Consider the following 13,599-nt stretch of genomic DNA (forward strand, 5'->3'; position numbering starts at 1 on the left):
TTCTCTTCCAAACATCTCTAAAATTTTTAGCTGAGGTGGCTGAATCAGTCTTTGATGATCAGCCATTTTCAAAAAGTCCATTGAGTCTTGGAGACACGGTGGAGTGATCTGGAAAGTCACTGGAGACTTACTCCGGCCTTTTATAGGAGTGCACATTGCTCTCCCAGCAAATAAGAGGGAATAGAATAGCTACTTAGAAGCTTCTTAACTTGGCAAAAAGGGGAAAAGTCTTGACAGTATCTATACCCTCACACAATTTACTATAGTTCTCTTTCACAAGTTTAAGAGCTGGAATGCTTTTTTGTCATTTGCTTCTAATAAGTACACTATCTAGGAGTTCAGGGTCATAATGGCACTATGTGTGAGTTACTGACAGGTTCTTGTACATGTCAGAAGGCTAAAGAAAATAAACTAAGAGAAAGATATTAAATGTATGTGTCACTGAAGGAACTTCATGAAATGTTCCAAGAACCTTTCATTTTATTTAGGGAATTTTAATTATGAAACTGTTTTTCCTTTTAGCTTCCTTCTTATTTATTATTCATAAGTTGCACTTTAGGAATGAGTGGATTAGTTGAAATTTACCTGCTTGGGGTGTTTACAGATCACTCAGTACTTGTTAGGAGGGGGATATAAACTGAAACTCTGGGTCGTGCCTATCTGTATTCCAAGATCAGAAGTTTACCTCCAAGTGACATTTGATAAGTTCCCCTTTAAGAGTCAACTGGGGTGGGGCGCCTGGGTGGCTAGTTGGTTAAGTCTGACTCTTGATTTCTGCTCAGGTCAGGATCTCAGGGTCATGAATTTGAGCTCCGCTATGGGCTCAGTCTGGTTGAGATTCTCTCCTGCTCCCTCTCCCTCTGCCCATCCCTGGCCTCAAAAAAAAAAATTGAAAATCTGTTGGAACTGGAGGACAAATATATTTATTCAGTTTGGACCAAGGCCAGAACACCAGTAGGTGTTACATTGGGAGTCTTGTGAAGAGCGAGGACCATTACACACAGTTACATTATTGAGAATGGAGTCTAAGTGTTGTTTGTCATCAAGTGCCCTGGATTTGGCATGTGAAGTATTTACTGTGTACTCTTCTTTACTGTCCATAAACAACAACAACATAACAATGTAAACAAACAACAGTTCCCTAAGATTGTTTTACCATTTCCCTTTGTAAAACCCATGTTTTAAAGGTTGTAACTGGATGGTGGCTTTAATTTTTGTTTGACACTTGGCCATTTGACTTGGAAAAGTCACAAATTATTTGAAAGAAGTTTATTTTTATGGTAAAAAGTAGCTCTTGTCAGAGCTTTTTCCTGTGCTTTGCTTTCAAACGAAAGTTTACGGGCCATTAGTCCATAATGTGAATTAACCCCATTTGGTATTTTTCCTTACCTTTAAAATGCTAAAGGACTGTTATTCACTTTGATGAAGTGTTTACTGCATATTCACTGTAACTACATAACATTTTAAAAATCTTATTTCTGTAAGACTTTGGCTTTATTATTGTAACTGCTCCAGAATGTTACACAGATGGCATAATAGTTCCAAAGGCAGTTTTAGAGAAACCTAGTGGCAATGTATGAAGTAAAAATCCATTTCCACAATGGCATCACAAAATGGTCCCATTTGACTGCCTCATCCCATGGGGCCTTGGCCAGAGTAGGGATAAGTGAACAGTTTGGGGGAGACATGAATCCATTCAAATGTTGTCCCAGTTGTCTAAATTAAGTCTGCAGGAGCAGAGTCTCTTGGTTTTCTCACCTGAACTTTTTGATTTGTTTATTCAGCAATGGAAAAAACAGTACATACGTATTTTCAATTACATGTTGAGTGCCATCCCAGATGTTAGAGGAACTAAGATGGCCAAGGTTCCCTGCTCTGGAGGAGCTTACAGTCTATCGGAGCAGCAAGGTGTGATAAACCACCAGTCTGATCAGATTGTTATGGAAGCAAAGAAGGGGAGCCACTAACCAAGGCTCCCTTTGTTTTTAGTAGACTATTTTTCAGAGCAGTTTTAGGTTCACAGCAAAACTGAATGGAAGGTACAGAAATTCCCTGTGTACCCCCTGCTCCCAGCTTCCCTCATTGTCAACACCCCCAACCAGAGTAGCACATTTGTTACAGTTGATGAAGCTACGTTGACACAGCGTTATCATGTACAGTCCGCAGTTGACCTTAGGGTTCACTCTTGCTGTTGGATATCTGTTAGATCCATAATGACATGTATCCACCATTGTAGTATCACAGTGTATTTTCACTGCCCTAAATTCCTTTGTGCTCACCCCACTTATCCCTCCTTCCCCACTAACCCCTGCCAGTCACTGATCTTTTTACTGTCTTTATAGTTTTCCCTTTTCCAGAATGTCATATATTTGGAATCCTATGGAATGTAGCCTTTTCAGGTGGGCTTCTTCCACTTAGTAAGGTGCATTTGAAGTATCTTCTGTGTCTTTTCCTGACTTTTTAATGCTGAATAATAGTCCATTATTTGGATGTAACATATTTTCTAAGTTTTTTTTTTTTTAAGATTTATTTATTTGAGAGAAAATGAGAGAACACAAGCGCAGGGAGGGGCAGAGGGAGAAGGAGAAAGAGAATCCCAAGCAGGCACCATGCCCAGTGAGGAGGCTGACAACGGGTCTCACAACCTGAGATCTCACAACCCTGAGATCATGACCTGAGCCAAAATCAAGAGTTGGACACTTAACTGACTGAGCCACCCAGGTGCCCTAGTATCTCCTTGTTTTAAGTTGCATTTCCCTGATGACGTACGATGTGGAGCATCTTTTCCTATGTTTATTTGCCATTTGTATATCTTCGGTGAGGTGTCTCTGGCTCATTTTTAAAATTTTTTAAATTTTATTTTATTTTTTTAAAAAGATTTTATTTATTTGACAGACAGAGATCACAAGTAGGCAGAGAAGCAAGCAGAGAGAGAGGAAGGGAAGCAGGCTCCCTGCGGAGCAGAGAACCCAATGCGGGCCTCGATCCCAGGACCCTGAGACCATGACCTGAGCTCAAGGCAGAGGCTTTAACCCACTGAGCCACTCAGGCGCCCTAGCTCATTTTTTTTAAAATTGGGTTTGTTTTTCTATTGTTGATAGTGTTTTAAGAATTCTTTGTAAGGATGGCTGGGTGGCTCAGGATCAATCCCTGCAACAGGTCTCCTGGCTCAGCGGGGAGCCTGGTTCTCCCTCTGCCTGCCGCTCCCCTTGCTTATGCTCTCTCACTCCTGAGCTGTGTTATATATTATTTATTATTAACATATGTTATATATTATATATATTATTATATCTGTATATATACGTACATATAGATACAGATATATTATGTATATATGTGTATTTCAGTGCCTCTGGGTACACTCCATGCTGGTCAATGGAGCCTGCTTAAGATTCTCTCTCTCCCCCTACTCCTCCCCCCACCTTAAAAAAAGAGAGAGCTCTTTGTATGTTTCAGATAATGGTCCTTTATCAGATATGTCTTTAGCAAATATTTGCCCTCAGTCTATGGCTTTTCTTTTTATTCTCCTGAGCACAAATTGCCTTTTAACTTTAGTGTTTGATTTTACCATATTCCTAAAACAAAACAAAACTTTTTTTCTGTTCCTGTTCTCTTCCCAGATGCTTATCTCTTCTTACTCTCTGTCAGCTATTTATAGTAGGATGCTATATTAGTCTGCAATGCCTCCCATAACAACATACCACAGACTGGGTGGCATAAACAACAGAAATGTATTTCCTGACAGTTCTGGAAGCTAGAATTCCGAGATCAAGGTGTCAGCAGGATTGGTTTCTTCTGAGGCCCATCTCCATGGTTTGTAGACAGCCATCTTCTCCCTGTCTTCACATGGTCTTCCCTCTGTCCACATCTGTGTCCTGATCTTTTCTTACACGAACACCAGTCCTATTGGTTTAGGAACCACCCTGGCGACTTCACTTTAACATAATTCCCTCTTTAAAGATCCTGTCTCCAAATGTAGTCACATTTGGAAGTACTGGGGGTTAGGATTTCAACCACCACTACCCCCACCACCCCGCACAGTAATATTTGGTGGGAGGTGGGGCACAATTCAGCCCTTAACAGATGGTCTTCTTGGTGAATTTTTCCATATCCCTCTTTCAACATGTTGTGTTTGTCTCTGTCAAAATTGAAATACCAGGTTTTAGGACTCTGTTGAAGACAGGAACTGGAGCTAAAGCGTAAAGTTTAGCAAAAAGATGGTGCTGTAGCCTTAGCCTTGTGAAAAGCATCTGTCAGGAAGTCCAGTTTCTCCGTGGAGTCTCTTTAGGCCTGGAAGGACTGTTTTTCAGGTCACCCCTGTTTCTTGCCAAGGGATGTGGGTGGCCATGGCCCACTAAGCAGCGCCCATCAGGGTTGCTCTGCTCCTACACTCCTGTCAGAGAGGTGAAATCTCACTCACATCCCTTCACACAGTTCTCCAAACAGCGCTGTGAGGCGGCAGCGGATTGGCCCCCATTATATTGATGAAGAGATTGAGTTATGTAATACGGGCTTCCTTCCTTTGCGTTCCCATTGCACCCTTGAGCGCCCTTCTCACAGGACTTATTTTGAATTGTTCTATTTGACTTTCTTTTCCACCGAGTTCATTGAGGCAGAGGGTTGTATCTTGTTTATCTGTGCTTTGCCCACGGGGCCAGCTCACTAAACTTTCATTGAATGAATTTTTAGTAGAAAATAAGACCACACAAGCAGTTTCAAGGATATTGGAGCAGTTAGTCCTAGGAGGTAATTCTGTCCATGAAAGGAGGGCAATGTGCATTAAAAATTCTAGATCTTCCTATATTACTTGGCTTAACTCAGGTGTGCCGTAAATTAATGTAACCGAAGTTCATTAGACATTTTCAGATTTCGTATCTGTCGTTTGAGCTCTTTGCAAGTTACACTGAAGACAAGCGCGTTGTGTCTCTCGTTTTGCTGATGCCAAATTTGAACTGAGTCGAAAGAATGTCATGAGCCGAACTGACTGCTCCTCACCCACACTACCACAGGGTCCTGTTCTCTGCTTACCCTCAGCTACATAGTTACACCCATGAGATGTAGTAATAATTGTATTATCTCATAGGAAATGAAGACCCAAGAGAGAGACAACAGCTAGTACTGAGAAGTGAAGGAATCTAAGAAAAACTGATTTTTTTTTAAGCAAGAAAATGAGAGTTTTATGGAAGAAATTATATGCTTTTTAATGTCTTTAGGAGTTTGGAGATTTCTGAAGGTCTCAAGACATCCCTTTTCAGTGTTGAGAATTTCCCCTATTTTCCTGAACTGCTGAAGTGAAATCTGGAGAGTTTTATTATCACTGGAAGTACCGAAATAAAAACAAAGAGCTGGAGTCCTCTCTAAGCCAGTCGACAGTCTTAGAATTTACTTTGTTAAATCCCCGCAAGGCATAAGAAGAAGGCTGTGGCAGAGACACTGTCTGCTCCAGTTCTTGTACCACTTTTTGAAGCCCGTGATCCTCCTGAAAAAATTGTTGTCAAATTTTAGAAATGAGCCTTTTCTCTTTTTCAGTAACTAAAAACAGTTAAGGCACACATAAAACAATTCACACCTAGCAGATACATATAAAAGGGAGAAGTTCAATTAAGCTCCAATCTACCCTTCTTTAAATCCTATTTTTTATAATTGTGAAAAAGGTTTTTTTTTTTTAGAAAAATCAATTTTGAAATCAGTAACTTTTACTAACTCCATTTTCCTTTTGTTTCATTTTCTTACAAATAAAAAAATGACTCGAGGTGGTTCTTTTTTTTTTTTAACTATCCCTTTAATTAGTTGAAGTGAACTTTCATCATAGGAGACTAATACAGCAATTCAGAAGATAGTTACCTGTTTATGATTATTAAGTGGTTGTAGAAACACATAAAGAATTTTGATAATAGAAAAAGTGCTTCATACAACCCTGACCTTTTGAGAATTATTGTTATTAGACATTACTTACTTTTAATCTTTAATGATTTAGGGAAAAACTAACAATATGTTAAGGTCCAACACTGAGTAACCATTATGATACTCATCTGTAGCTTGTATGCCAGGTAGAACAATTAGTAAGAAACACTGGAATTGTTCACGGTTGTCATCTCTGGGTGAATTAGAGGTAATGCTCATTTATACTTGTATATACTTTCTTAATTATATAATCTGAGCATGTACTGATTTTGTAGGAAGAAACAAATTATAAACACTGAAATTTTACAAATAAATGTTTTACAGAACTTGAAATAATTTTTCCAATAATTTAGCAGTTGAGGGAGAAAATACCTTACAGAAGAACCCAAATCCACTTTTTCTCTGTGCATTTTTTTCCCCAAGTCAAACCAAAGCCCTTGCTACAATGTGATCAGTATACCAGCAGCATAGGCATCACCTGGGAGCTTGTTAGAAATGCAAAATATCAGGTCCTCCCCAGACTTTCTGCTTCAGCATCTGCATTCATTTTAACAAGATTCCCAGGTGACACCTAGGCACGTTAAATTTTGAGAAGCACTGATAGAAGACATTCTTCGCTCTTAACAACTAAGGCCTATTCTCATTTTATTCATTGGTTGGTTAGGGCCATACTTTTGGCAAGCCTTTATAATCACAAGTATGCAAACTACAGAACGCCTCCCAGGTTTATGGTCGAACTGGCATGCCAGTCTGGTTGTTTGAAATACATTTTGTGATTAAGCTTTTAAAATGTAGTGGCCTGACAAGGGCAAGGAGAGGGGGCAAAAAAAAAAAAAAAAAAAAACCACCAAAGCCTGAGTTCTTCCGCTTTGTTTCTTCTTAACTTAAGTAAGAAGAAAGGTAAAGGAGAATTCAGTTAAGATTTTCAAAATGGCTTTCAGCTTCTCAGATCAGTGGCTTGTAAAAGAGAGAACAGGAGTGCAATTCTACCTCCACTTCTCTCGGGGCCCTTCTGTATGCGCGCGGAGTGGCCGGCACCCAGCCGCTGCCTTCTGGGCCTCGTGACAGCATTGGTCTAACGTGTGTGTAAAGACTTCAAGGCTTTGAACTAGAACTTTTTTTACTTGAAAGCAAGATTCTATATCTTACATTTTGCTACTATACAGTTTACTTTGGAATTTACTTTTCCTCGAGTTGCTGGTCTTTCTGTTTGATTTTTATGCTCAGTACAAGAATGACAACATTGATAATTTTCCAGTGGCAGCATGAGGTTTCATACTGCTTTGTTTCTCTCTCTCAGTGCTGCCTGCTTAGTTTTTGTTTTGTTTTTTAACTAAAGATGACTTTGCAAGGTGACAGAAGAGAAACTACATTTTCCAGGAAATTGTCACCATAGTTGCTTTGCCCATAAGTGGAAGTGTCTTGTCTCTGTACATTTTCTGTCATCTTTTTTAAGATAGCTAAAGTACTATATGAAAGTTGCCATATACTTGAGCGGCAAACTTGTGGATTCTGATAACGTTCCTTTTCTTTGAGCCCATTTCTGTAAATAGGCACTCCACGTTTTGTACTTTTATGTACATACAGACTTACAGGCATGCTATGATAACAGATATATTAGTTTTACAAAACCCTTTCCTGTTACATCTTTTCAGTGGGCAGGTTTCTTGTCCCTTTTGTAGTAGTAAGTACAGCAGTGCAAAGGAGGGTACTGATGTTACAGCATCTGTTTTGTGGTCGATGGTCCTCATTTGCAAAACATTGTCATTTTTTGAGTGTTGAGGGTAGGAAAAACCCAGTGAGATTTTTCTCGTGTACTTTTTAAAAATATACTTCTATCACCAATGAAGGAAAAAATATTAAACAATTTTCAGGCAGTTAGACCATAATGTGAGCTAATCACTTTATTTTGAAGAAAAGTATTTTTAAACAGTTGAGCTAGCGAATTTACTTTTAAAATGTATTGTGCTTACACAGTAGATGGTTTTATTTCCATGATGTTTTTTACTACATAATTATACATCTTAATTACGTAATTACTATCATAATTATTATGTAATTGCATGTACTTCCACTAATTACAAAATCAGGAAGTGTAATTATCTAGTAAAAACTTTATGAAATTTCATGCACTAAAAATTATTTAAAAGGCTATTCCAGTGGTCTCCTGAAATGCTTTCCATGTTTAATCCTAGTCCTGACTTTAGTTTAGAACTTGAATGCACAGGCCAGGATAAGAAGGACAATTACAGGCAGACCAACACAAAACTGAAGTAAAATGGCCTTTGTTCCTTAGGAATTAAAGACAAGGAGAATTTTGAATTTCTTTGTGATTATCGAATTGTAAAAATAATATCTTATGTTTGAGACTGTCAATGGAAAGGGGAGATTTTTCTTAGGAAAGAATTGATTAACAGAATTGAGAGTCAAGGAATTTAGATTATAAAACAGCCAGGCCTTCTGTAATTCCTTAATGTGCATAGCTTATTTAGCGATCTCTGTCTCTCAAAGCGAAATAATAATAATGTCATTATTACTATTAAAATTGTTTCTTTAGTTTGAAGAGGGCTTTTTTTCCAGTTTGTGTTTGTATTTACTGAGATAGGAGAAAACATATCAAAAGAGCACAGTCTTTTTCTACCACTGCCTGATGTCAGAAGCAGCTTTTGAGACATAAACATATACGCACAAACATGTAACATCAGACCCTAAATAAAGACAGAAGGTTTAATTCAATAAAGCTATGATGCCTTTACCATTCAAAACGACATACAAATTGCACAGTGAAACAATAGTCATGACAGCAAATTAGATATGACATCTAAATTACACTACAAAGAGAAATCCCAGAACCGTTTTTGGTCTGTAGGAGTCTATTTTAGCCCAGGTTTAAAACCCAGTCTAGAGACGGCTTTATTGTCTAAGTAGGGTAATGTTGTAGAAGACTAATTGGAGGTTGGTTGAATTAATTGCAGATTAATTAGGAGAAAGAGCTTATAATACTCATAGCAGAGAAGAAGGTAGATCCTTTAAGTATCATGATAAAATGTACTATAAGTTTCAGGAATATTAAATTATCAGTATTTGTGTAACATCCATAATAATCTATTATAACATGACTTAAAGCAATTGGGGTTAGATATAGTTATACTAAATTTCCCCCTCAAAATTAGTGCTTTTTACTGGAAATGTGTTGGATCAGCTACTTATAATGTATAATCAGTTACTTCTTTTAAAAATGCAGCCTTCAACATTAAAAGGTCTATAGTCTTAGAAGCAGATGATATTCCTTTTTTTTTTTTGATAGTTCTAAGGAAGCACTTTATTGTTTTATCAGTTACTGACTTTGTGTCCTTTTTATACCAGCTCAAATTTGTAATAAATGTGACATTTTTTCTTAAAAGTCAGTGAAGAAATAAGAAAGAAAGAAAAAAAACAGCAACCCCACTTGCTTCAAGTAAATTAGAGGATATATATATAGTCATCCGTAAGTGTCTCAAGCTCTCAGATATTTGGGATTTAAGTAGATTTGATCTGAGTTGTATTTTTCTCTAACCATCTGGGATTATTTTTAAATTGCATACCCTTGGGGTGCCTGGGTGACTCAGTAGGTTAAGCCTCTGACTCTTGACTTCGGCTCAGGTCATGATCCTCAGGGTCGTGAGATGGAGCCCCATGTTGGGCTATGCACTCAGCATGGAGTCTACTTTTTCCTCTCCCTCTGTTCCTCCTCTGCTCATGTTCTCTCTCTCTCAAATAAATAAATAAAATCTTTTTTTTTAATAAATTGCATACTCTTTTCCTCTTGGGCCTCTTTGCTCGTTGACCTAGCCCTGAATTTAATGTCTCCATCATTTCTTATCTTAACTCGGCTGTGTCTTAACATTTCTTCTCAGAAGTGCTTATATTCCCTCCATTGAGATAGGAATTACCTCTCCTGCATCTTCTTAATCTTTTGCTTTGATTTTGGTTTTTACCAGTTGCATGTGCTGTTCCAGAATAGTCTTTAATGGTTAAAAGCTGTGTTTTTGCTTAACCTTTGTCTTTCTGACTATAGTGCAAATTTGATTTTTTAAACTGACTTAATGTTTAAATTGACAGGGTTCTGTTTTGTTTTGTTTTGCTTTGCTTTGCTTTCTTGCTTTTCCTATAAACTGGCATGTTTATCACCCTCTGTAATTCTTTAAATTTTTTATCATTATCAAAGGGAAGCAACCCCAACTTTTCAATTAGCAATAATTGCACCTCAGATAAACCTCATTGGCTATGATATTACCACTGCACAAAGCTTGCAACCTTAACTTTTGAAATTTAATTGTGACATTGTGATGGCTTCAGTTACCCAGTAGCCCCAGGCCGAGATCTGGTATTAATTTGCACGTGATTAGTCAGTGCTTATGTATAATTTTAGGCTATTCTACCATGTCCATATAATAGGTGCTCCCCCTTGTATGCAGGGAAAACCCATCATCAATTGGTCTCATTCCTAGAGGACTTCTTCCTATAGATGTTACGTGAATTTATTCACACCCATCAGCATTCTCTTACCTGGTGGTCGCTAGGATAGTGACTAGATGGAATTAGTAGCCTGCCACAGAGCTCAGTTGAATTAACTTTGATTGCATTCTGCCCATGTAAAGGCCCTGGGAAACCTTTTTCCCCTTAGTCTGTGAGCCCTGCTAGCCTTAGCACCGTCCCCTAGAGCTTAAGGCTTTAACCAGCTGCGCTCACAAAAAGATAAGTTTGCTGGCTAATTTTACACACTCATGTGCTTTGGTTGTTTTAAGAAATTATTATAAAATCAGACTCACAAATAGGATCATAAACCAGGTCTGTGTGTAAGTCTGGTTTTCTCTGTCTCTCTCTTCTTCACACCCCACCCCCAAGATTCGTTCTGTGAGTGTTGCTGTGCTGTGCCTCTGCCTTGTGTGATCTGTAAAGGGCACAGTGTAAGCAAGACCTGGTCCTGCTTTAGACATAATAATACTTGGGATCCTTTTCTTATTCATGTACTCACCCTCCGAACAGCTACTTTTTATAGAGCTGAGCTTGTTCTGGAGAACACTCACATCCCTTATTTTTTACTTTTCCCATTAGATAGTAGGGTTGTTGACATTTTTTCCGATGGAAAAACAACCTCAAATTGATGAAATGACCCGCCTGAGGTAGCAAAGCTGGGGAGTGCGAGAGCCCAGCATTCTTTCTGCCATCTTGCAGCTGCCCTTTTCTTCATCTAGTAAAGAAACATCATCCTCACGGCAAATGACTACTAGACGGGAATGGCTGGGGCAAGTTCCCCATGGAGGTGGAACCTGAGCTCAGCCTCGAAAAGTGGGTGAGACTGTGAACACGCACAGTTGCTGGCATGTAGTCTGAGACTAATCCTTTCTTGCTTGCTATTCTTTAAGCGCTCTATTGCTTATCCAGCTTTTACAAATTCAAGAACATCATTTGACAAATGCATGATGATTTTAAAACATATCTGAATTGGAGATTTGGTCAAAAAGCGCTTATTAAGAGGCTGGCTTATGTGAAGCTTTAAACCCAACACCGGAAGCTGGGAGGCTCTTGTCTCTTCACTCCCCACCGTAACCGGTGGTGGTTCTTTGAAAGAGGTTGACTCCATCCTGTAAGATACATCTGTCAGAAGTGTATCAAAATGTTTTCCTATCCTAAATAATTTAACTCAGAATATAATCATGTAAGTATTTTGACATGAAAATCTTACATACTGTGATATATCCACTTAGCTTAAAACAGACATCTTTAACTTTGAAAGAAAGAAGTATGGCAAGACAAAACAAAAGAGAAATAGGAATTAAAAGACGAATGACAAACTGACCTAGTTTTATTTAGAAGAGGCAACTAAAGTCCTGTTAAAGTACTGTTCTAGGACAGTAGAATGTAAAAATGTTTTACTTTGAAGCATGGTTCTTTCTTTCTTTACTTTTTTTTTTTTTTTTTTAAAACGATCATCATGGTGAGTGTTTAGACATATGCAGGACCTGTTCGTAAAGTACATGTTTGCCTTAGAAATAATTCCAGTTGTATTGGTGGAGTACAGATTGTCTTACCAAAAATATTATAGATGCTAATAAGTCAGTAAAATCTAAGATAAAAGAGTGGGTCTGCACCTGAGCCTGTGTTCAGGAAATTATTCAGCAGAGCACACTTTGGTCTCTCTTAGTCAAGGCTTTATCACATTTAACAAATGTGCCACAGTAAATTTATTAGTATGCTACAAAGAAATTTTCAAAATAATTAAGACTAAACTACACTTGTCAAAATAAATGAATGAAATACAATTTTGAATCATCTTTCTTCACTTATTGCTCATTTGCATAATTCAGTAACTTACACAGGAGTCTTTCAGTCATTGGTGTGAATTAGCAAGGTTCTGCTATTCCTTGTTGTACGGGTGGGAATTATGCTACCATGTAATTAGCTATTCCAGACATGGACTAACGGGAAATACCAAAGGGCACAGCAAAATCTAAAGAGACAAGGCAGGGAATCTAAAGACAAGAGACAATCAAAGACACCCAACAAACTCAAGCTGGTAGACCACAGGGAATTTTGAATGAAGCCTCTTAATTTATTTTGAGAATAAGAAATCAGTAGTATGAGAGAAATCTCAACAAGATTAGCTGACTAAGCCTACTTAAAAAAAAATATCTCTATAGTGCATGGTGCGCCAGGTTAACCACTCCTGTTTGTTAGTCTGTATACAGCTCAACAAATAGCCGGCAAGTCCTTTCATGGGTATATAGTGGCTTTCCATTGAGGTTTTCACTCTTTGAAGGAGGTCGTTTATACCAATGAGATCTGTAGATGCAAATTGCTTTCCCTATATGTGAGGGGTCATTCCTTTCACAGCCGACTTGCTCATCTCTTTTATAGAGGTTTTGTTATTTTTCTACTGCTCCCAAAGGAATGATGTTAATCACACAGACCCCCATACCCACCCTCCAACTCAGCATCCAAATCTTTTCCCTCCAGCTCTGTGAAACTTTTGTGTGCTGATCTTTGGGAACAAAACAAGCTGTTGGCAGGAGCCCTTAGCCCTGAATTAGGAAACTTTTTACTTCTCTCAACCTGGAATTTTTTATTTTTTATTTTTTTAGATTTGCTTTCTTTTCACCTAATTCGAAGGAAATACCTTTCTTGTTGCAGCAGAGTGTCACTGTAACATGCTCGGGCTTGTGGGAAATCTTGGAAGGGAAGCAGTGTCCTGAGAATGTCCTTTTCGGTTTGTATTCCCAAATGATGTGAACTCATAGGAACCAGAGGAACAGGAACGTGAAGGGATCAGTTTAAGGGTTAGCTGTGAAAACCTAACTTCTGATCCTGTTACTGAAAGGCGGGGGAGATAATGTTAGTCTTTTGCCTAAGCTTAAAGAATCATGCAAACACTCATAGGTTTTAGCCTATCATGTTCAGGAGTCTTAGGAAGAAGGGGCTTCAGACACATGGTAGGAGCACTCTGTAAATATTTGTTGTTTCTTTCTTTCCTCCTTGCCTTTCATCCTCCCTTCCTTCTCTCTGCTAGCAATCTGTCGAGCACCAAGGGCACTGACCGGGACTCCCAAAAGGCGGTATAGGGTAGTAGTTAAAAGCTTGCGCTCAGGAACCAGAATAGCCAGTTCAAGTGTTGGCTTTCCACCTCTTGTTAAGTAAGTAAGCTTGGGGTATGTG

The 13,599-nt window shown here is 38.5% G+C and overlaps 1 protein-coding gene and 1 pseudogene across 1 annotated transcript in view; one reads left to right on the forward strand and one right to left on the reverse strand.

Annotated features, from left to right (window-relative positions):
- The window catches only part of POLA1 (DNA polymerase alpha 1, catalytic subunit), a 302,939-nt gene that overhangs the window by 235,760 nt on the left and 53,580 nt on the right, over positions 1 to 13,599 (forward strand). The gene's annotated exons all lie outside the window — the stretch shown is intronic.
- LOC116583737 lies at positions 10,072 to 10,194 on the reverse strand (annotated as a pseudogene).

The sequence above is a fragment of the Mustela erminea genome, chromosome X, assembly GCF_009829155.1.
Source record: "Mustela erminea isolate mMusErm1 chromosome X, mMusErm1.Pri, whole genome shotgun sequence".
Taxonomy (NCBI): Eukaryota; Metazoa; Chordata; class Mammalia; order Carnivora; family Mustelidae; genus Mustela; species Mustela erminea.